The sequence below is a fragment of the Pleurodeles waltl genome, chromosome 7 (assembly GCF_031143425.1).
Source record: "Pleurodeles waltl isolate 20211129_DDA chromosome 7, aPleWal1.hap1.20221129, whole genome shotgun sequence".
Classification (NCBI taxonomy): Eukaryota; Metazoa; Chordata; class Amphibia; order Caudata; family Salamandridae; genus Pleurodeles; species Pleurodeles waltl.
In genome coordinates, this window is record NC_090446.1 from 946,133,713 (window position 1) to 946,158,515 (window position 24,803).

Consider the following 24,803-nt stretch of genomic DNA (forward strand, 5'->3'; position numbering starts at 1 on the left):
CAGGCTTGGCTGTGCACTAAGGAAATACTGGAAGAGTGCACAGGAGCCAGAGCAGCTGCAAATCACACGGTACCCAGCAATGCAGTCTAGCATGGGGAGGCAAGGACTTACCTCCACCAAACTTGAACTGAAGAGTCACTAGACTGTGGGAGTCACTTGGACAGAGTTGCCGAGTTCCAGGGACCACGCTCGTCGTGCTGAGAGGGGACCCAGAGGATCAGTGATGCAGTCTTTTGGTGCCTGCGGTTGCACGGGGAAGATTCCGTCCACCCACGGGAGATTTCTTCAGAGCTCCTGGTGCAGAGAGGAGGCAGGCTACCCCCAGAGCATGCACGACCTGGAAACAGTTGAGAAAGCTGGCAGGATGAAGCGATACAAGGTTGCTAGTAGTCGTCTTGCTACTTTTTTGCAGTTTTGCAGGCGTCCTGAGCAGTCAGCGGTTGATCCTTTGGCAGAAGGTGAAGAGGGAGATGCAGAGGAACTCTGGTGAGCTCTTGCATTCGTTATCTGGTGAGATCCCCAAAGTAGAGATCCTAAATAGCCAGAAAAGGAGGTTTGGCTACCAAGAGAGGTAAGAGCCTATCAGAAGGAGCCTCTGACGTCACCTGCTGGCAGTGGCTCCCTGAACCGGTGAAGACTGGCTTATGCAGAGAAGGGCACCATCTGTGCCCCTCAAAGCATTTCCAGAGGCAGGGGGAGGCTACTCCTCCCCAGCCTTCACACCTATTTCCAAAGGGAGAGGGTGTCACGCCCTCTCTCAGAGGAAGTCCTTTGTTTTGCCTTCCTGGGCCAGGGCTGCCTGGACCCCAGTAGGGGAGAAACCTGTCTGAGGGGTTGGCAGCAGCAGCAGCTGCAGTGGAGACCCTGGAAAGGCAGTTTGGCAGTACCCGGGTTCTGTGCTAGAGACCCGGGGGATCATGGAATTGTCCCCCCAATGCCAGAGTGGTATTGGGGTGACAATTCCATGATCTTAGACATGTTACATGGCCATGTTCAGAGTTACCATTGTGACGCTGTACATAGGTAGTGACCTATGTACAGTGCACACGTGTAATGGTGTCCCCGCACTCATAAAGTCCGGGGAATTTGCCCTGAACGATGTGAGGGCACCTTGGCTAGTGTCAGGATGCCCACACACTAAGTAACTTTGCACACAACCTTCACCAGGTGAAGGTTAGACATATAGGTGACTTATAAGTTACTTAAGTGCAGTGGTAAATGGCTGTGAAATAACGTGGACGTTATTTTACTCAGGCTGCACTGCCAGGACTGTGTAAGAATTGTCAGAGCTCCCTATGGGTGGCAAAAGAAATGCTGCAGCCCATAGGGATCTCCTGGAACCCCAATACCCTGGGTACCTCAGTACCATATACTAGGGAATTATATGGGTGTACCAGTATGCCAATGTGAATTGGTAAATGTAGGAAAGTACCATCTTGCCTGGCATGTTACCCTCATTTTTCACTGTAAATATGTTGTTTTAGTTGTATGTGTCACTGGGACCCTGCCAGCCAGGGCCCCAGTGCTCATAAGTGGGCCTGAATGTGTTACCTGTGTAGTGACTAACTGTCTCACTGAGGCTCTGCTAATCAGAACCTCAGTGGTTATTCTCTCTCTTTGCAAATTGTCACTAACAGGCTAGTGACCAATTTTACCAATTTACATTGGCTTACTGGAACACCCTTATAATTCCCTAGTATATGGTACTGAGGTACCCAGGGTATTGGGGTTCCAGGAGATCCCTATGGGCTGCAGCATTTCTTTTGCCACCCATAGGGAGCTCTGACAATTCTTACACAGGCCTGCCACTGCAGCCTGAGTGAAATAACGTCCACGTTATTTCACAGCCATTTTACACTGCACTTAAGTAACTTATAAGTCAGCTATATGTCTAACCTTTACCTGGTAAAGGTTAGGTGCAAAGTTACTTAGTGTGAGGGCACCCTGGCACTAGCCAAGGTGCCCCCACATTGTTCAGGGCCAATTACCCGGACTTTGTGAGTGTGGGGACACCATTACACGCGTGCACTACATATAGGTCACTACCTATATGTAGCTTCACAATGGTAACTCCGAATATGGCCATGTAACATATCTATGATCATGGAATTGCCCCCTCTATGCCATCCTGGCATAGTTGGCACAATCCCATGATCCCAGTGGTCTGTAGCACAGACCCTGGTACTGCCAAACTGCCTTTCCCGGGGTTTCACTGCAGCTGCTGCTGCTGCCAACCCCTCAGACAGGCTTCTGCCCTCCTGGGGTCCAGCCAGGCCTGGCCCAGGATGGCAGAACAAAGGACTTCCTCTGAGAGAGAGTGTTACACCCTCTCCCTTTGGAAAATGGTGTGAAGGCAGGGGAGGAGTAGCCTCCCCCAGCCTCTGGAAATGCTTTCATGGGCACACATGGTGCCCATTTCTGCATAAGCCAGTCTACACCGGTTCAGGGACCCCTTAGCCCTGCTCTGGCGCGAAACTGGACAAAGGAAAGGGGAGTGACCACTCCCCTGACCTGTACCTCCCCTGGGAGGTGCCCAGAGCTCCTCCAGTGTGCTCCAGACCTCTGCCATTTTGGAAACAGAGGTGCTGCTGGCACACTGGACTGCTCTGAGTGGCCAGTGCCATCAGGTGACGTCAGAGACTCCTTCTGATAGGCTCCTTCAGGTGTTGCTAGCCTATCCTCTCTCCTAGGTAGCCAAACCCTCTTTTCTGGCTATTTAGGGTCTCTGTCTCTTGGGATTCCTTAGATAACGAATGCAAGAGCTCATCCGAGTTCCTCTGCATCTCTCTCTTCACCTTCTGCCAAGGAATCGACTGCTGACCGCGCTGGAAGCCTGCAAAACTGCAACATAGTAGCAAAGACGACAACTGGAACTCTGTAACGCTGATCCAGCCGCCTTCTCGACTGCTTTCCTGGTGGTGCATGCTGTGGGGGTAGTCTGCCTCCTCTCTGCACTAGAAGCTCCGAAGAAATCTCCTGTGGGTCGACGGAATCGCCCCCCTGCAACCGCAGGCACCAAAGAACTGCATCACCGATCCCCTGGGTCTCCTCTCAGCACGACGAGCGAGGTCCCTTGAATCCAGCAACTCTGTCCAAGTGACTCCCACAGTCCAGTGACTCTTCAGTCCAAGTTTGGTGGAGGTAAGTCCTTGCCTCCCCACGCCAGACTGCATTGCTGGGAACCGCGACTTTTGCAGCTACTCCGGCCTCCATGCACTTCCGGCGGAAATCCTTTGTGCACAGTCCAGCCTCGGTCCACGGCACTCTAACCTGCATTACACGACCTCCTAAGTTGCCCTTCGGCGACGTGGGACTCCTTTGTGCGACTTCGGGTGAGCACCGTTTCACGCATCCTTGTAGTGCCTGTTTCTGGCACTTCTGCGGGTGCTGCCTGCTGCTGAGAGGGCTCCTTTTCTTGACCGACGCCCCCTCTGTCCCCTGATGCAATTGGCGACATCCTGGTCCCTCCTGGGCCACAGCAGCATCCAAAAACCCTTACCGCATGATTTGCAGTTAGCAAGGCTTGTTGGCGGTCTTTCGGCGGGAAAACACTTCTGCACGACTCTCCACGGTGTGAGGGATCTGTCCTCCAAAGGGGAAGTCTCTAGCCCTTGTCGTTCCTGCAGAAACCTAAGCTTCTACTGTCCAGTAGCAGCTTCTTTGCACCCACAGCTGGCAATTTCTGGGCATCTGCCCATCTCCGACTTGCTTGTGACTTTTGGACTTGGTCCCCTTGTTCCACAGGTACCCTCGACTGGAAATCCATCGTTGTTGCATTGTTGGTTTGTGTCTTTCCTGCAGAATTCCCCTATCACGACTTCTATGTCCTTTGGGGAACTTTAGTGCACTTTGCACTCGCTTTTCAGGGTCTTGGGGTGGGCTATTTTTCTAACAATTACTATTTTCTAATAGTCCCTGCGACCCTCTACAAGGTCACATAGGTTTGGGGTCCATTCGTGGTTCGCATTCCACTTTTGGAGTATATGTTTTGTGTTGACCCTATCCCTATGTGTCTCCATTGCATCCTATTGTAACTATACATTGTTTGCACTGTTTTCTAATACTATTACTGCATATTTTGGTATTGTGTACATATATCTTGTGTATATTTACTATCCTCATACTGAGGGTACTCACTGAGATACTTTTGGCATATTGTCATAAAAATAAAGTACCTTTATTTTTAGTATATCTGTGTATTGTGTTTTCTTATGATATTGTGCATATGACACTAGTGGTACTGTAGGAGCTTCACTCGTCTCCTAGTTCAGCCTAAGCTGCTCTGCTAAGCTACCATTATCTATCAGCCTATGCTGCTAGACACCCTATACACTAATAAGGGATAACTGGGCCTGGTGCAAGGTGTAAAATGATTTGGAGACATCAGCTTGGTCAGATGTGGAGTTGGAGGCCCATGCAGCAATGCTGGGCATCCCAGGGCATATTTTTGCTTTAACCAGGGCTCAGGCCAAAAAGCAAAAAGGACAGGGAAACTTGGAGCCTGGAACAATGGACCAAGTGCTCCCTAAAGCTAGGGCTAGTAGAAGTAAAGCACTTCCTACTATCCCTCCCTCTACAGTGGATTGTAATTCTGAGGAAGAAGAATTTCCACCCTGTGCAGAACCTACACCAGAGGAGCTGGAAGCAGACACTGCTGAGCTTTTGGGTGAAAGGGGGCCTGCCAGGGAGGAGCTGAGTGTGGCACAGCAAACCTGTCCTACACTAGAGGGTCTAAGACAGCAAGCTGTCAAACAGGCTAATGGGGATGTCAGTGACTCTCACAGAGTTTACTGGGAGGACAACCTCTTGTACACTGAAGCAAGGGATCCTAAACCTGGAACTGCCAGGAGGTTAGTGATTCCTCAGGAGTACAGAAAGTTCCTCCTAACTCTAGCCCACGGCATTCCCCTAGCTGGACATCTAGGACAAATGAAAACTTGGGACAGACTTGTTCCCTTGTTTCATTGGCCTAGAATGTCTGAGGACACAAAGGAATTTTGTAAGTCCTGTGAAACCTGTCAAGCCAGGGGCAAGACAGGTGGCACTCCAAAGGCACCCCTTATTCCACTGCCTGTGGTTGGGGTCCCCTTTGAAAGGGTAGGGGTTGACATAGTTGGCCCCCTTGACCCTCCTACTGCTTCAGGCAATAGGTTTATCTTGGTGGTAGTGGACCATGCCACAAGATATCCTGAAGCAATTCCTTTAAGGACCACTACAGCACCTGCAGTGGCAAAGGCCCTCCTGGGAATATTTTCATGGGTGGGCTTCCCAAAGGAAGTAGTATCAGACAGGGGAAGCAATTTCATGTCTGCTTATTTAAAGGCCATGTGGAAGGAGTGTGGTGTGACTTACAAGTTCACTACACCCTATCATCCACAAACAAATGGACTGGTGGAGAGATTTAACAAAACTCCCAAAGGCATGATTATGGGACTCCCTGAAAAACTCCGCAGGAGATGGGATATCCTTTTACCATGCCTCCTTTTTGCCTACAGGGAGGTACTCCAGAAAGGAGTGGGCTTCAGCCCCTTTGAACTCCTCTTTGGACACCCTGTTAGGGGTCCACTAACACTTGTCAAGGAGGGTTGGGAACAACCTTTAAAAGCTCCAAAGCAAGATATTGTGGATTATGTACTTGGCCTCAGATCAAGGATGGCTGAGTATATGAAAAAGGCCAGTAAAAACCTTCAGGCCCGCCAAGAGCTCCAGAAGCAATGGCATGATCAGAAGGCTGTTTTGGTTCAATACCAACCAGGGCAGAAAGTGTGGGTCTTGGAGCCTGTGGCCCCAAGAGCACTCCAAGATAAATGGAGTGGACCCCACACGATTGTTGAGAAAAAGGGTGAAGTCACCTACTTAGTTGACTTAGGCACTGCCAGGAGTCCCCTTAGGGTGCTCCATGTCAATCGCCTTAAACCCTACTATGACAGGGCTGATCTCACCCTGCTCATGGCAACTGATGAGGGACAGGAAGAAGACAGTGATCCTCTACCTGATCTCTTCTCTTCCACAGAAAAAGATGCTCTTGTGGAAGGGGTAGTTTTGGCTGATTGTCTTACTGCTGAGCAGAAAGACCATTGCATAAATCTCCTGGGTCAGTTTTCTGAACTCTTCTCTACTGTGCCAGGTACCATTTCTTTGTGTGAGCACACTATAGATACTGGAGACAGCTTGCCTGTCAAAAGTAAGATCTATAGGCAGCCTGACCATGTCAGGGACTGCATAAAGCAAGAGGTGCAGAAAATGTTAGAACTGGGAGTGGTTGAGCACTCTGAAAGTCCATGGGCCTCTCCTGTGGTACTTGTACCAAAACCTCATTCCAAGGATGGAAAGAAAGAAATGCGGTTTTGTGTTGACTACAGAGGTTTCAACCAGGTAACCAAAACTGATGCTCACCCTATACCCAGGGCAGATGAGCTCATAGATACACTGGCTTCTGCCAAGTATCTAAGCACTTTTGATTTGACTGCAGGGTATTGGCAGATCAAATTATCAGAAGATGCTAAACCTAAAACTGCATTTTCAACCATTGGAGGCCATTACCAATTCACAGTAATGCCTTTTGGATTGAAAAATGCACCTGCCACTTTTCAGAGGTTGGTGAACACAGTCCTGCAAGGGCTGGAATCTTTTAGTGCAGCATATCTGGACGATATAGCTGTCTTTAGCTCCAGTTGGGATGATCACCTGGTCCACCTATGGAAAGTTTTGGAGGCCCTGCAAAAGGCAGGCCTCACTATCAAGGCTTCAAAGTGCCAGATAGGGCAGGGGAAGGTGGTTTATCTGGGACACCTTGTTGGTGGGGAACAGATTGCACCACTTCAGGGGAAAATCCAAACTATTATAGATTGGGTTCCCCCTACTACTCAGACTCAGGTGAGAGCCTTCCTAGTCCTCACTGGCTATTACAGGAGGTTAATTAAGTACTATGGCTCCATTGCAGCCCCTCTTAATGACCTCACATCCAAAAAGATGCCTAAAAAGGTATTATGGACAGCAAACTGTCAGAAAGCTTTTGAGGAGCTGAAGCAGGCCATGTGCTCTGCACCTGTCCTGAAAAGCCCTTGTTACTCTAAAAAATTCTATGTCCAAACTGATGCATCTGAATTAGGAGTAGGGGCAGTCCTATCACAACTTAATTCTGAGGGCCAGGATCAACCTGTTGCTTTTATTAGTAGAAGGTTGACCCCTAGAGAAAAGTGTTGGTCTGCCATAGAGAGGGGGGCCTTTGCTGTGGTCTGGGCACTGAAGAAGTTGAGGCCATACCTGTTTGGCACTCACTTCATTGTTCAGACAGACCACAAACCTCTACTTTGGCTAAAACAAATGAAAGGTGAAAATCCTAAATTATTGAGGTGGTCCATATCCCTACAGGGAATGGACTATACAGTGGAACATAGACCTGGGAGTGGCCACTCCAATGCAGATGGACTCTCCAGATATTTCCACTTAGACAATGAAGACTCATCAGGTCATGGCTAGTCTTATTGTCCTTCGTTTGGGGGGGGGGAGTTGTGTAGGAAAGTACCATCTTGCCTGGCATGTTACCCCCATTTTTCACTGTATATATGTTGTTTTAGTTGTATGTGTCACTGGGACCCTGCCAGCCAGGGCCCCAGTGCTCATAAGTGTGCCTGAATGTGTTACCTATGTAGTGACTAACTGTCTCACTGAGGCTCTGCTAATCAGAACCTCAGTGGTTATGCTCTCTCTTTACAAATTGTCACTAACAGGCTAGTGACCAATTTTACCAATTTACATTGGCTTACTGGAACACCCTTATAATTCCCTAGTATATGGTACTGAGGTACCCAGGGTATTGGGGTTCCAGGAGATCCCTATGGGCTGCAGCATTTCTTTTGCCACCCATAGGGAGCTCTGACAATTCTTACACAGGCCTGCCACTGCAGCCTGAGTGAAATAACGTCCACGTTATTTCACAGCCATTTTACACTGCACTTAAGTAACTTATAAGTCACCTATATGTCTAACCTTTACCTGGTAAAGGTTAGGTGCAAAGTTACTTAGTGTGAGGCCACCCTGGCACTAGCCAAGGTGCCCCCACATTGTTCAGGGCCAATTCCCCGGACTTTGTGAGTGCGGGGACACCATTACACGTGTGCACTACATATAGGTCACTACCTATATGTAGCTTCACAATGGTAACTCCGAATATGGCCATGTAACATGTCTATGATCATGGAATTGCCCCCTCTATGCCATCCTGGCATAGTTGGCACAATCCCATGATCCCAGTGGTCTGTAGCACAGACCCTGGAACTGCCAAACTGCCTTTCCCGGGGTTTCACTGCAGCTGCTGCTGCTGCCAACCCCTCAGACAGGCTTCTGCCCTCCTGGGGTCCAGCCAGGCCTGGCCCAGGATGGCAGAACAAAGGACTTCCTCTGAGAGAGGGTGTTACACCCTCTCCCTTTGGAAAATGGTGTGAAGGCAGGGGAGGAGTAGCCTCCCCCAGCCTCTGGAAATGCTTTCATGGCCACACATGGTGCCCATTTCTGCATAAGCCAGTCTACACCGGTTCAGGGACCCCTTAGCCCTGCTCTGGCGAGAAACTGGACAAAGGGAAGGGGAGTGACCACTCCCCTGACCTGTACCTCCCCTGGGAGGTGCCCAGAGCTCCTCCAGTGTGCTCCAGACCTCTGCCATCTTGGAAACAGAGGTGCTGCTGGCAAACTGGACTGCTCTGAGTGGCCAGTGCCATCAGGTGACGTCAGAGACTCCTTCTGATAGGCTCCTTCAGGTGTTGCTAGCCTATCCTCTCTCCTAGGTAGCCAAACCCTCTTTTCTGGCTATTTAGGGTCTCTGTCTCTTGGGATTCCTTAGATAACGAATGCAAGAGCTCATCCGAGTTCCTCTGCATCTCTCTCTTCACCTTCTGCCAAGGAATCGACTGCTGACCGCGCTGGAAGCCTGCAAAACTGCAACATAGTAGCAAAGACGACTACTGCAACTCTGTAACGCTGATCCTGCCGCCTTCTCAACTGCTTTCCTGGTGGTGCATGCTATGGGGGTAGTCTGCCTCCTCTCTGAACTAGAAGCTCCGAAGAAATCTCCCGTGGGTCGACGGAATCGTCCCCCTGCAACCGCAGGCACCAAAGAACTGCATCACCGGTCCCCTGGGTCTCCTCTCAGCACGACGAGCGAGGTCCATTGAATCCAGCAACTCTGTCCAAGTGACTCCCACAGTCCAGTGACTCTTCAGTCCAAGTTTGGTGGAGGTAAGTCCTTGCCTCCCCACGCCAGACTGCATTGCTGGGAACCTCGACTTTTGCAGCTACTCTGGCCTCCGTGCACTTCCAGCGGAAATCCTTTGTGCACAGTCCAGCCTGGTTCCACGGCACTCTAACCTACATTGCATGACCTCCTAAGTTGTCCTCCGGCGATGTGGGACTCCTTTGTGCGACATCGGGTGAGCACCGTTTCACACATCCTCATAGTGCCTGTTTCTGGCACTTCTGCGGGTGCTGCCTGCTGCTGAGAGGATTCCTTGTCTTGCTCGACCACCCCTCTGTCCCCTGACGCAATTGGCGACATCCTGGTCCCTCCTGGGCCACAGCAGCATCCAAAAACCCTTACCACACGATTTGCAGCTAGCAAGGCTTGTTGGTGGTCTTTCGGCGGAAAAACACTTCTGCACGACTCTCCACGGCTTGAGGGATCCGTCCTGCAAAGGGGAAGTCTTTAGCCCTTGTCGTTCCTGCAGAAACCTAAGCTTCTACTGTCCAGTAGCAGCTTCTTTGCACCCACAGCTGGCATTTCCTGGGCATCTGCCCATCTCCGACTTGCTTGTGACTTTTGGACTTGGTCCCCTTGTTCCACCGGTACCCTCGACTGGAAATCCATCGTTGTTGCATTGTTGGTTTGTGTCTTTCCTGCAGAATTCCCCTATCACGACTTCTATGTCCTTTGGGGAACTTTAGTGCACTTTGCACTCGCTTTTCAGGGTCTTGGGGTGGGCTATTTTACTAACCCTTACTATTTTCTAATAGTCCCTGCGACCCTCTACAAGGTCACATAGGTTGGGGGTCCATTCGTGGTTCGCATTCCACTTTTGGAGTATATGGTTTGTGTTGCCCCTATCCCTATGAGTCTCCATTGCATCCTATTGTAACTATACATTGTTTGCACTGTTTTCTAATACTATTACTGCATATTTTGGTATTGTGTACATATATCTTGTGTATATTTGCTATCCTCATACTGAGGGTACTCACTGAGATACTTTTGGCATATTGTCATAAAAATAAAGTACCTTTATTTTTAGTATATCTGTGTATTGTGTTTTCTTATGATATTGTGCATATGACACTAGTGGTACTGTAGGAGCTTCACTCGTCTCCTAGTTCAGCCTAAGCTGCTCTGCTAAGCTACCATTATCTATCAGCCTATGCTGCTAGACACCCTATACACTAATAAGGGATAACTGGGACTGGTGCAAGGTGTAAGTACCCCTTGGTACTCACTACAAGCCAGTCCAGCCTCCTACAGTAAATTTAGTCATTAGCCTGTTAGTGACAAATTTGGAACGTCGAGAGAGCATAACCACTGAGGTTCTGGTTAGCAGAGCCTCAGTGAGACAGTTAGGCATCACACAGGGAACACATACAGGGCACATACTTATGAGCACTGGGGCCCTACCTGGCAAGATGGTACTTTCCTACACTCCGGCATCGTGGGACTCCCTTTTGTGACTTCGCGTGGACTCCGGTTCACTTTACTTCCAAGTGCCTGTTGGGGTACTTTTGCGGGTGCTGCCTGCTTCTACGAGGGCTCTCTGAGTTGCTGAGCGTCCCCTCTGTCTCCTCCTCCAAGTGGCAACATCCACGTCCCTCCTGGGCCCCTGCAGCACCCAAAAACCTTTACCGTGACCCTTGCCTCTAGCAAGGCTTGTTTGCGGTCTGTCTGTGTGGGAACACCTCTGCAAGCTTCATCGCGACGTGAGAACTCCGTCTTTCAAAGGAGAAGTTCCTAGTCCTCTTCTTTCTTGCAGAACTCCAAGCTTCTTCCAACCGGTGGCAGCTTCCTTGCACCTTCAGCTGGCATTTCCTGAGCTCCTGCTCCCTATCGACACTGTCGCGACTATTGGACTTGGTCCCCTTGTCTTACATGTACTCAGGTCCGGAAATCCGTTGTCAGTGCACTGCTGGTGTTTGTTCTTCCTGCAGAATCCCCCTATCATGACTTCTGTGCACTCTGGGGGTAGTAGGTGCACTTTACTCCTACTTTTTAGGGTCTTGGGGTGGGGTATTTTTCTAACCCTCACTGTTTTCTTACACTCCCAGCGACCCTCTACAAGCTCACATAGGTCTGGGGTCTATTCGTGGTTCGCATTCCACTTTTGGAGTATATGCTTTGTGTTGCCGCCATACCTATGTACTCCTAGTGCAACCTATTGTAAGTCTACCCTGTTTGCATTACTTTTCTTGCTATTAATTACCTAATTTTGGTTTGTGTACATATAACTTGTGTATATATATTACCTTCTTACTGAGGGTACTCACTGAGATATTTGTGGCATATTGTCATTAAAAAAGTACCTTTATTTTTTGTAACTCTGTTTATTGTGTTTTCTTATGATATTGTGCATATGATATACGTGGTATAGTAGGAGCTTTACATGTCTCCTAGTTCAGCCTAAGCTGCTTTGCCATAGCTACCTTCTATCAGCCTAAGCTGCTAGAAACACATCTTCTATACTAATAAGGGATAACTGGACCTGGCACAAGGTGTAAGTACCTCTGATACCCACTACAAGCCAGGCCAGCCTCCTACATTGGTTGTGCAGCGGTGGGATAAGTACTTGTAACTACTTACCACCTTTTCATTGTGTACTTTTCATAAGGGAATCATATACAAAACAGTTCAGCGTATGTACACTTAACCAAAAAGCTTTGCTTTTCTTCTCTCAAACTTCTTACGAAGTTCTGAAAAGTTTCTTAAAACTTCTAAATGTTTTCTAAAAGTTAGAAAAAGTTTTTTTCTCTGTTCTTTAAAAAGTTCTGAAACTTTTTCTTCCTTCTCAATATCTCTAAACCTTTTGCTATTATGTCTGTGGTAGATTCAGCTCTTAAAACTGCCAATACAACTTATGACAATTTGAATGACAAGAGCCCAAGGAGCCTCTGCTTAGATAGAGGTTTAGTGATAGGAAAGAACCCTACAGAAGAGTTTCTATTTAACATGCTTATTGTAAATGATGAGTCCCAAGCCGGCACATCAGATAAGAGTTTAATAGAAGGTTCCCAGTCTGACTCAGTGGAACACCTTGAGGAAGGTGGGGAGGGTTCTGAACAGGGTCTGCCCCTTAGCAGGACACCCAGTAATGTTGGTAGTAATGGAGGTTCCCATCACAGTAGAGAAGCCTTTATTCCTAGAGGCAAGGTTTCTAGGGTTCAGTCAGTTAGGGACAGATCCCCCTCTGTAGTTTCCAATCTGTCTTCTGTGTCAAAGCATTCCCAACCCACCCACCCTGAGGATAACTTGTTAGAAAGGGAACTCAAAAAGTTGGGGGTTTAAGAGACCAGACTGAAGCTTAAACAGCAACAGCTGGCCTTACATATGGAATCCCTAGACATTGAGAAGGAAAGACAGAGGTTGGGGTTTGGACCCCATGGTGGCAGCAGCAGTATTCCTAATAGTAATCCTGTTAGAGAGCATGATTCCAGGAATCTGCACAAGATAGTTTCCCCTTACAAGGAGGGGGATGACATCAACAAGTAGTTTGCTGCACTTGAGAGGGCCTCTGTGGTACAGGGGGTCCCTCAAAGGCAGTGGGCTGCCATATTGTGGCTATCTTTCACAGAAAGGGTAGGGATAGGCTCCTTACTGTTAGAGAAAGAGAAGCTAACAATTTTACAGTTTTGAAGGATGCACTCTTGGATGGATTTGGCTTAACCACTGAACAATACAGGATTAAGTTCAGAGACACAAGAAAAGAGTCCTCTCAAGACTGGACAGACTTTGTGGGCTGTTCAGTGAAGGCCTTGGAGGGGTGGTTACGTGGCAGTAAGGTATCTGACTATGAAAGCCTGTATAATCTTATTCTGAGAGAGCATATTCTGAATAAGTGTGTGTCTGACTTGTTGCACCAACACCTAGTGGACTCGGATCTGACCTCTCCCCAAGAATTGGGAAAGAAGGCAGACAAGTGGGTCAAAACAAGGGTGAACAGAAAGGTTCATATGGGGGGGACAAGGATAGAAAGAAGAAGGATGGTAAGTCTTCTGACAAGGGTGGGGACAAAAGTAAAACTGAGTCTTCATCAGGCCCACAAAAATCCTTTCCAAATCCTCTTCCAATAATCAACCTAAAAAGCCTTCGTGTTATTTGTGTAAAGTCAAAGGCCATTGGCCAACTTATTCCAGTTGTCGAAAGAAAAACACCAAACCTCCCACTACCACAACCCCTGCTGCAAATTCTAGTGCCCCTAGTAATAGCAGTGGTGGTGGGAGCAAACCTACAAATAGCCAGTCCAAGGGTGTAGCTGGGCTCACTATTGGCAGTGTAGTTGGGGTTGGTCTTGTTAGGGAGACCACAGAGGCTGTGTTAGTATCTGAAGGTGCAATTGATTTGGCCACCTTGGTTGCTTGTCCCCTTAATATGGATAAGTACAAGCAATAAATGGTGTTGAGGTTCAGGTCGACAGGGACACAGGTGCCAGTGTTACCATGGTGATAGAGAAACTGGTCCACCTTGAACAACTCCTACTTGGTCAGAAGTACCAAGTGACAGACGCTCATAACAACACTCTTAGCCACCCCATGGCTGTTGTGAATCTCAACTGGGGGGGGGGGGGGGTTACTGGTCCAAAGAAAGTTGTGGTTGCCTCAGATTTACCTGTAGACTGTCTACTAGAAAATGATTCAGAGACATCAGCTTGGGCAGAAGTGGAGTTGGAGGCTCATGCAGCAATGCTGGGCATTCCTGTGCATATTTTTGCTTTGACAAGGGCTCAGGCCAAAAAGCAAAAAGGACAGGGTAACTTGGATCCTGGAACAATGGACCAAGTGCTCCCTAAAGCTAGGGGTAGCAAGGGTAAATCCCTACCCACTATCCCTCCCTCTACAGATGATTCTCCTTCTGAGGAAGAAGAATTTCCTCCCTATGCAGAACCTTCACCAGATGAGCTGGCAGCAAGACACTGCTGAGCTTTTGGGTGGAGGGGGGCCTGCCAGGGAAGAGCTGAGTGTGGCACAGTAAACCTGTGCCACATTAGAGGGTCTCAGACAGCAAGCTGTCAAGCAGCAAAATGGAGATATCAGTGACTCACATGGAGTTTACTGGGAGGACAACCTCTTGTACACCGAGGCAAGGGACCCAAAACCTGGAGCAGCCAGGAGATTGGTCATTCCCCTGCAGTACAGGGAGTTACTCCTAACTCTTGCACATGGCATTCCTTTGGCTGGGTATTTGGGCCAGATCAAAACATGGGAGAGACTTGTCCCCCTGTTTAACTGGCCTAGGATGTCAGAGGACACTAAAGATTTTTGCAAGTCTTGTGTGACCTACCAAGCCATTTGCAAGACTGTTGGCACTCCAAAGGCCCCCCTTATTCCACTACCTGTGGTTGGGGTGCCCTTTGAAAGGGTAGGGGTTAACATAGTTGGCCCCCTTGACCCTCCGACTGCTTCAGGCAATAGGTTTATCTTGGTGGTTGTGGACCATGCCACAAGATATCTTGAAGCAATCCCTCTAAGGACCACCACAGCACCTGCAGTGGCAAAAGCTCTCCTTGGAACCTTTTCCAGAGTGGGTTTCCCTAAAGAGGTTGTATCAGACAGGGGTAGCAACTTCATGTCTGCATACTTGAAAGCAGTGTGGAAGGAGTGTGTGTAGGAGGCTGGACTGGCTTGTAGTGAGTACCTAGGGGTACTTGCACCTTGCACCAGGCCCAGTTATCCCTTATTAGTGTATAGGGTGTCTAGCAGCTTAGGCTGATAGATAATGGTAGCTTAGCAGAGCAGCTTAGGCTGAACTAGGAGACGTGTGAAGCTACTACAGTACCACTTAGTGTCATATGCACAATATCATAAGAAAACACAATACACAGTTATACTAAAAATAAAGGTACTTTATTTTTATGACAATATGCCAAAGTATCTCAGAGTGTACCCTCAGTGAGAGGATAGGAAATATACACAAGATATATATACACAATAGCAAAAATATGCAGTATAGTCTTAGAAAACAGTGCAAACAATGTATAGTTACAATAGGATGCAATGGGGAAACATAGGGATAGGGGCAACACAAACCAGATACTCCAAAAGTGGAATGCGAACCACGAATGGACCCCAAACCTATGTGACCTTGTAGAGGGTCGCTGGGATTATTAGAAAATAGTGAGAGTTAGAAAAATAACCCTCCCCAAGACCCTGAAAAGTGAGTGCAAAGTGCATTAAAGTTCCCCTAAAGACAAAGAAGTCGTGTTAGAGGAATAATGCAGGAAAGACACAAACCAACAATGCAACAATGCTGGATTTCCAATCTGGGGTACCTGTGGAACAAGGGGACCAAGTCCAAAAGTCACAAGCAAGTCGGAGATGGGCAGATGCCCAGGAAATGCCAGCTGTGGGTGCAAAGAAGCTTCTACTGGACAGAAGAAGCTGCAGTTTCTGCAGGAACGCAAAGGGCTAGAGACATCCCCTTTGGAGGACGGATCCCTCTTGCCTTGTAGAGTCGTGCAGAAGTTTTTTCCCGCCGAAAAAATGCCAACTATCCTTGCTAGCTGCAAATCATGCGGTTAGCGTTTTTGGATGCTGCTGTGGCCCAGGAGGGACCAGGAGGTCGCAAATTGGACCAGGAGATAGAGGGGATGTCGAGCAAGACAAGGAGCCCTCTTATCAGCAGGTAGTACCCGGAGAAGTGCCAGAAACAGGCACTACGAGGATGCGTGAAACTGTGCTCACCCGAAGTTACACAAAGGAGTCCCACGTCGCCGGAGACCAACTTAGAAAGTCGTGCAATGCAGGTTAGAGTGGCGTGGACCCAGGCTTGGCTGTGCACAAAGGATTTCTGCCGGAAGTGCACAGGGGCCGGAGTAGCTGCAAAAGTCGCGGTTCCCAGCAATGCAGCCCAGCGAGGTGAGGCAAGGACTTACCTCCACCTAACTTGGACTGAAGAGTCCCTGGACTGTGGGAGTCACTTGGACAGAGTTGCTGGATTCGAGGGACCTCGCTCGTCGTGCTGAGAGGAGACCCAAGGGACCGGTAATGCAGCTTTTTGGTGCCTGCGGTTGCAGGGGGAAGATTCCGTCGACCCACGGGAGATTTCTTCGGAGCTTCTAGTGCAGAGAGGAGGCAGACTACCCCCACAGCATGCACCACCAGGAAAACAGTCGAGAAGGCGGCAGGATCAGCGTTACAGAGTTGCAGTAGTCTTCTTTGCTACTATGTTGCAGGCTGGCAGGCTTCCAGCGCGGTCAGCAGTCGATTCCTTGGCAGAAGGTGAAGAGAGAGATGCAGAGGAACTCGGATGAGCTCTTGCATCCGTTATCTAAGGAATCCCAAGAGACAGAGACCCTAAATAGCCAGAAAAGAGGGTTTGGCTACTTAGGAGAGAGGATAGGCTAGCAACACCTGAAGGAGCCTATCACAAGGAGTCTCTGACGTCACCTGGTGGCACTGGCCACTCAGAGCAGTCCAGTGTGCCAGCAGCACCTCTGTTTCCAAGATGGCAGAGGTCTGGAGCACACTGGAGGAGCTCTGGGCACCTTCCAGGGGAGGTACAGGTCAGGGGAGTGGTCACTCCCCTTTCCTTTGTCCAGTTTCGCGCCAGAGCAGGGCTAAGGGGTCCCTGAACCGGTGTAGACTGGCTTATGCAGAATTGGGCACATCTGTGCCCAAGAAAGCATTTCCAGAGGCTGGGGGAGGCTACTCCTCCCCTGCCTTCACACCATTTTCCAAAGGGAGAGGGTGTCACACCCTCTCTCAGAGGAAGTCCTTTGTTCTGCCATCCTGGGCCAGGCCTGGCTGGACCCCAGGAGGGCAGCTGCCTGTCTGAGGGGCTGGCAGCAGCAGCTGCTGCAGTGAAACCCCAGGAAGGGCAGTTTGGCAGTACCAGGATCTGTGCTACAGACCACTGGGATCATGGGATTGTGCCAACTATGCCAGGATGGTATAGAGGGGGCATTTCCATGATCCTAGACATGTTACATGGCCATATTCGGAGTTACCATTGTGAAGCTACATATAGGTAGTGACCTATATGTAGTGCACTCGTGTAATGGTGTCCCTGCACTCACAAAGTTCAGGGAATTGGCTCTGAACAATGTGGGGGCACCTTGGCTAGTGCCAGGGTGCCCTCACACTAAGTAACTTTGCACCTAACCTTTACCAGGTAAAGGTTAGACATATAGGTGACTTATAAGTTACTTAAGTGCAGTGTAAAATGGCTGTGAAATAACGTGTGCGTTATTTCACTCAGGCTGTAGTGGCAGGCCTGTGTAAGAATTGTCAGAGCTCCCTATGGGTGGCAAAAGAAATGCTGCAGCCCATAGGGATCTCCTGGAACCCCAATACCCTGGGTACCTCGGTACCATATACTAAGGAATTATAAGGGTGTTCCAGTAAGCCAATGTAAATTGGTAAAAATGGTCACTAGCCTGTCAGTGACAATTTAAAAGAAATGAGAGAGTATAACCACTGAGGTTCTGATTAGCAGAGCCTCAGTGAGACAGTTAGTCACTACACAGGTAACACATTCAGGCACACTTATGAGCACTGGGGCCCTGGTGAACAGGGTCCCAGTGACACATACAACTAAAACAACATATATACAGTGAAAAATGGGGGTAACATGCCAGGCAAGATGGTACTTTCCTACACAACCCCCCCAAACGAAGGACAATAAGACTAGCCATGACCTGATGAGTCTTCATTGTCTAAGTGGAAATATCTGGAGAGTCCATCTGCATTGGAGTGGCTACTCCCAGGTCTATGTTCCACTGTATAGTCCATTCCCTGTAGGGATATGGACCACCTCAACAATTTAGGATTTTCACCTTTCATTTGTTTTAGCCAAAGTAGAGGTTTATGGTCTGTCTGAACAATGAAGTGAGTGCCAAACAGGTATGGCCTCAACTTCTTCAGAGCCCAGACCACAGCAAAGGCCTCCCTCTCAATGGCAGACCAACGCTTTTCTCTAGGGGTCAACCCCCTACTAATAAAAGCAACAGGTTGATCCTGGCCCTCAGAATTAAGTTGTGATAGGACTGCCCCTACTCCTAATTCAGATGCATCAGTTTGGACATAGAATTTTTTAGAGTAACAAGGGCTTTTCAGGACAGGTGCAGAGCACATGGCCTGCTTCAGCTCCTCAAAAGCTTTCTGACAGTTAGCTGTCCACAATACCTTTTTAGGCATCTTTTTGGAAGTGAGGTCATTAAGAGGGGCTGCAATGGAGCCATAGTTCTTAATGAACCTCCTGTAATACCCAGTGAGGCCTAGATAGGCTCTCACCTGAGTCTGAGTGGTAGGGGGAACCCAATCAATAATTGTCTGGATTTTCCCCTGAAGTGGTGTAATCTGTTCCCCACCAACAAGGTGTCCCAGATAAACCCCCTTACCCTACCCTATCTGGCACTTTGAAGCCTTGATAGTGAGGCCTGCCTTCTGCAGGGCCTCCAAAACTTTCCATAGGTGGACCAGGTGATCATCCCAGCTGGAGCTAAAGACAGCTATATCGTCCAAATATGCTGCACTGAAAGCTTCCAGCCCTTGCAGGACTGTGTTCACCAACCTCTGAAAAGTGGCAGGTGCATTTTTCAAACCAAAAGGCATTACAGTAAACTGGTAATGTCCTCCAATGGTTGAAAATGCAGTTTTAGGTTTAGCATCTTCTGACAATTTGATCTGCCAATACCCTGCAGTCAAATCAAAAGTGCTTAGATACTTGGCAGATGCCAGTGTATCTATGAGCTCATCTGCCCTGGGTATAGGGTGAGCATCAGTTTTGGTTACCAAGTTGAGACCTCTATAGTCTACACAAAACCGCATTTCCTTCTTTCCATCTTTGGAATGGGGTTTTGGTACAAGTACCACAGGAGAAGCCCATGGACTTTCAGAGTGCTCAACCACTCCTAGTTCTAACATTTTCTGGACCTCTTGCTTTATGCAGTCCCTGACATGGTCAGGCTGCCTATAGATCTTACTTTTGACAGGTAAACTGTCTCCAGTATCTATAGTGTGCTCACACCAAGAAGTGGTACCTGGCACAGTAGAGAAGAGTTCAGAGAATTGATCTAGGAGATTTATGCAATGGTCTTTCTGCTCAGCAGTAAGACAATCAGCCAAAACTACACCTTCCACAAGAGCATCTTGTTCTGTGGAAGAGAAGAGATCAGGTAGAGGATCACTGTCTTCTTCCTGTCCCTCATCAGTTGCCATGAGCAGGGTGAGATCAGCCCTGTCATAGTAGGGTTTCAGGCGGTTGACATGGAGCACCCTAAGGGGACTCCTGGCAGTGCCTAAGTCAACTAAATAGGTGACTTCTCCCTTCTTTTCAACAATTGTGTGGGGTCCACTCCATTTATCTTGGAGTGCTCTTGGGGCCACAGGCTCCAAGACCCACACTTTCTGCCCTGGTTGGTACTGAACCAAAACAGCCTTCTGATCATGCCATTGCTTCTGGAGCTCTTGGCTGGCCTGAAGGTTTTTGCTGGCCATTTTCATGTACTCAGCCATCCTTGATCTGAGGCCAAGTACATAATCCACAATATCCTGCTTAGGAGCTTTTAAAGGTTGTTCCCAACCCTCCTTTACAAGTGTGAGTGGACCCCTAACAGGGTGTCCAAAAAGAAGTTCAAAGGGGCTGAAGCCCACTCCTTTCTGGGGTACCTCCCTGTAGGCAAAAAGGAGGCATGGTAGAAGGATATCCCATCTCCTGCGGAGTTTTTCAGGGAGACCCATAATCATGCCTTTGAGAGTTTTATTAAATCTCTCCACCAGTCCATTTGTTTGTGGATGATAGGGTGTTGTGAACTTGTAAGTTACACCACACTCCTTCCACATGGCCTTTAAGTATGCAGACATGAAATTGCTTCCTCTGCCTGATACTACTTCCTTTGGGAAGCCCACCCTAGAAAATATTCCCAGGAGGGCCTTTGCCACTGCAGGTGCTGTAGTGGTCCTTAAAGGAATTGCTTCAGGATATCTTGTGGCATGGTCCACTACCACCAAGATAAACCTATTGCCTGAAGCAGTAGGAGGGTCAAGGGGGCCAACTATGTCAACCCCTACCCTTTCAAAGGGAACCCCAACCACAGGCAGTGGAATAAGGGATGCCTTTGGGGTGCCACCTGTTTTGCCACTGGCTTGACAGGTTTCACAGGACTTACAAAAATCTTTTGTGTCCTCAGACATCCTAGGCCAATGAAACAATGGAACCAGTCTGTCCCAAGTTTTCATTTGACCCAGGTGCCCAGCTAGGGGAATGTCGTGGGCAAGAGTTAGGAGGAACTTTCTGTACTCCTGAGGAATCACTAGTCTCCTGGCAGCTCCAGGTTTAGGATCCCTGTGCTCAGTGTACAAGAGGTTGTCCTCCCAGTAAACTCTGTGAGAGTCACTGACATCCCCATTAGCCTGTTTGACAGCTTGCTGTCTGAGACCCTCTAATGTGGGACAGGTTTGCTGTGCCACACTCAGCTCCTCCCTGGCAGGCCCCCCCTCACCCAAAAGCTCAGCAGTGTCTGCTTGAAGCTCCTCTGGTGTAGGTTCTGCACAGGGAGGGAATTCTTCTTCCTCAGAAGTAGAATCCACTGTAGAGGGAGGGATAGTAGGAAGTGGTTTGCTTCTACTAACCCTAGCTTTAGGGAGCACTTGGTCCATTGTTCCAGGATCCAAGCTTCCCTGTCCTTTTTGCTTTTTGGCCTGAGCCCTTGTCAAAGCACAAATATGCCCTGGGATGCCCAGCATTGCTGCATGGGCCTCCAACTCCACATCTGACCAAGCTGATGTCTCCAAATAATTTCCTAGTAGACAGTCTACAGGTAAATCTGTGGCTACCACAACTTTCTTTGGACCAGTAACCCCCCCCCCAGTTGAGATTAACAACAGCCATGGGGTGGCTAAGTGTGTTGTTGTGAGCATCGGTTACTTGGTACTGGTGACCAAGTAGGTGTTGTTCAGGGTGGACCAGTTTCTCTATGACCATAGTCACACTGGCTCCAGTGTCCCTGTAGGCCTGAACCTCAACACCATTTATTAGGGGTAGCTGCTTGTACTTATCCATATTAAGGGGACAAGCAACTAAGGTGGCTAAATCAATAGCCCCCTCAGAGACTAACACAGCCTCTGTGGCCTCCCTAACAAGGCCAACCCCAACTAAGTTACCAATAGTGAGCCCAGCTACTCCCTTGGATTGGCTATTAGTAGGTTTGCTCCCACCACCACTGCTATTAGTAGGGACACTAGGTGTAGCAGTAGGGGTTGTAGTGGTAGGAGGCTTGGTGCTTTTCTTTGGACAACTGGGATCTGTTGTCCAATGGCCTTTTATTTTACATAAATAGCACCATGGTTTCTTTTCCTTGTTTTGATTAGAAGAGGATTTGGGCCCACCACCCCCACCAGAGTGTTTTTGTGTGCCTGATGAAGACTCATTTTTAGATTTGTCCCCACCCTTGTCTGAAGACTTACCATCCTTCTTCTTGTTGCCATCTTTGTCACCCCCTGTATGAACTTTTCTGTTCACCCTTGTTCTGACCCATTTGTCTGCCTTCTTTCCCAATTCTTGGGGAGAGGTCAGATCAGAGTCCACCAAGTACTGGTGCAACAAATCAGACACACAATTATTAAGAATATGCTCTCTCAGGATCAAGTTATACAGGCTGTCATAATCAGTAACTTTACTGCCATGTAACCACCCCTCCAAGGCCTTCACTGAATGGTCAATGAAATCAACCCAGTCTTGTGAAGACTCCTTTTTGGTCTCTCTGAACTTTATCCTGTATTGTTCAGTGGTTAAGCCATAACCATCCAGGAATGCATTCTTAAGAACTTTGTAATCATTAGCTTCATTTTCTTTTACAGTAAGGATCCTATCCCTACCTTTTCCACTAAATGATAGCCATAGGATAGCAGCCCACTGCCTTTGAGGGACATCCTGTACAGCACAGGCCCTCTCAAGTGCAGCAAACCACTTGTTAATGTCATCCCCCTCCTTATAAGGGGGAACTATCTTATGCAGATTCCTGGAATCATGTTCTTTTGCAGGATGACTATGGGGAATACTGCTGCTGCCACCATGGGTTTCTAAACCCAGTTTCTGTCTCTCCTTCTCTACTTCTAAAGTCTGTCTATCCAAATCCAGCTGTTGCTTCTTGAGCTTCAGTCTGGTTTGTTCCACTCTCAATCTATTGAGCTCCCTTTCTAACAATCTGTCATCAGGGTGGGTGGGAGGGACATGCCTTGAAACAGAAGTATGGTGAGAATGGACAGAAGGAGACCTGTCCCTTACAGAGGACACCCTAATAGCTTGGCTAACAGAAACATCAGTACCACTGTGGTGTGAGTAAATGCTTTTGCTATGATGTGAGACAACACTATTTGTATGGTGTGACCCATCATCATTACCAACTATGCTAGACTGTCTAGTAATGGGCAGGCTAGGAAGTTTCTTTCCTGAATCTTTTCCTGAGGGAGTCCCTGGATCAGATTGGGAACCATTAGCTACTTTTTCAACAGATGGGGCACTTCTTGCCTTATCTTGTTCTCTAAGCATGTTAAGTAACAATTCCAAGAAAGGATTTTTCCCTACACTCAAACCTCTCTCTATGCAGAGACTCCTTGCTCCTTTCCAGCTAAGGTGATCATATGCAAGTTTGGACAGATCAACATTTTCGCCTGTGCAGACATTTTTAGAGAGAGTTAAAGTGATAGAAAAAGAGAAAAAAGTTTGTCAGAGCTTTTAGAAAGACTGGGAAAAAAACTTGAAAAAACTTTTTAGAACTTTTTAGAAAGTTAGAAGTACTTTTCAGCACTTAGAAAAGAGTGAAAAGAGGAAATGCAAAACTTTTTGGCAATGTGTATATACACTGAACTTGTTTTGTATATTTTTCTCTTATGAAAAGTACAATGACAAGAGTGGTAAGTAGTCTCAAAGCACTTATCCCACCGCTGCACAACCAATGTAGGAGGCTGGACTGGCTTGTAGTGAGTACCTAGGGATACTTGCACCTTGCACCAGGCCCAGTTATCCCTTATTAGTGTATAGGGTGTCTAGCAGCTTAGGCTGATAGATAATGGAAGCTTAGCAGAGCAGCTTAGGCTGAACTAGGAGACGTGTGAAGCTACTACAGTACCACTTAGTCTCATATGCACAATATCATAAGAAAACACAATACACAGTTATACTAAAAATAAAGGTACTTTATTTTTATGACAATATGCCAAAGTATCTCAGAGTGTACCCTCAGTGAGAGGATAGGAAATATACACAAGATATATATACACAATAGCAAAAATATGCAGTATAGTCTTAGAAAACAGTGCAAACAATGTATAGTTACAATAGGATGCAATGGGGAAACATAGGGATAGGGGCAACACAAACCATATACTCCAAAAGTGGAATGCGAACCACGAATGGACCCCAAACCTATGTGACCTTGTAGAGGGTCGCTGGGACTATTAGAAAATAGTGAGAGTTAGAGAAATAACCCTCCCCAAGACCCTGAAAAGTGAGTGCAAAGTGCACTAAAGTTCCCCGAAAGACAAAGAAGTCGTGTTAGAGGAATAATGCAGGAAAGACACAAACCAACAATGCAACAACGCTGGATTTCCAATCTGGGGTACCTGTGGAACAAGGAGACCAAGTCCAACAGTCACAAGCAAGTCGGAGATGGGCAGATGCCCAGGAAATGCCAGCTGCGGGTGCAAAGAAGCTTCTACTGGACAGAAGAAGCTGCAGTTTCTGCAGGAACGCAAAGGGCTAGAGACTTCCCCTTTGGAGGACGGATCCCTCTCGCCTTGTAGAGTCGTGCAGAAGTGTTTTCCCGCCGAAAGAACGCCAACAAGCCTTGCTAGCTGCAAATCGTGCGGTTAACGTTTTTGGATGCTGCTGTGGCCCAGGAGGGACCAGGAGGTCGCAAATTGGACCAGGAGGTAGAGGGGACGTCGTGCAAGACAAGGAGCCCTGAGCCCTATTAGCAGCAGGTAGCATCCGGAGAAGTGCCAGAAACAGGCCCTACGAGGATGCGTGAAACGGTGCTCACCCGAAGTTACACAAAGGAGTCCCACGTCGCCGGAGACCAACTTAGAAAGTCGTGCAATGCAGGTTAGAGTGCCGTGGACCCAGGCTTGGCTGTGCACAAAGGATTTCCGCCGGAAGTGCACAGGGGCCGGAGTAGCTGCAAAAGTCGCGGTTCCCAGCAATGCAGTCTAGCGAGGTGAGGCAAGGACTTACCTCCACCAAACTTGGACTGAAGAGTCACTGGACTGTGGGAGTCACTTGGACAGAGTTGCTGGATTCGAGGGACCTCGCTCGTCGTGCTGAGAGGAGACCCAAGGGACCGGTAATGCAGCTTTTTGGTGCCTGCGGTTGCAGGGGGAAGATTCCGTCGACCCACGGGAGATTTCTTCGGAGCTTCTAGTGCAGAGAGGAGGCAGACTACCCCCACAGCATGCACCACCAGGAAAACAGTCGAGAAGGCGGCAGGATCAGCGTTACAGAGTTGCAGTAGTCGTCTTTGCTACTATGTTGCAGGTTTGCAGGCTTCCAGCGCGGTCAGCAGTCGATTCCTTGGCAGAAGGTGAAGAGAGAGATGCAGAGGAACTTGGATGAGCTCTTG

The 24,803-nt window shown here is 48.3% G+C and overlaps 1 protein-coding gene across 1 annotated transcript in view; it reads right to left on the bottom strand.

Moving 5' to 3' along the window:
- DNAH17 (dynein axonemal heavy chain 17) overlaps positions 1 to 24,803 on the bottom strand; it is a 7,556,186-nt gene that overhangs the window by 1,368,668 nt on the left and 6,162,715 nt on the right. The window lies entirely within an intron of this gene.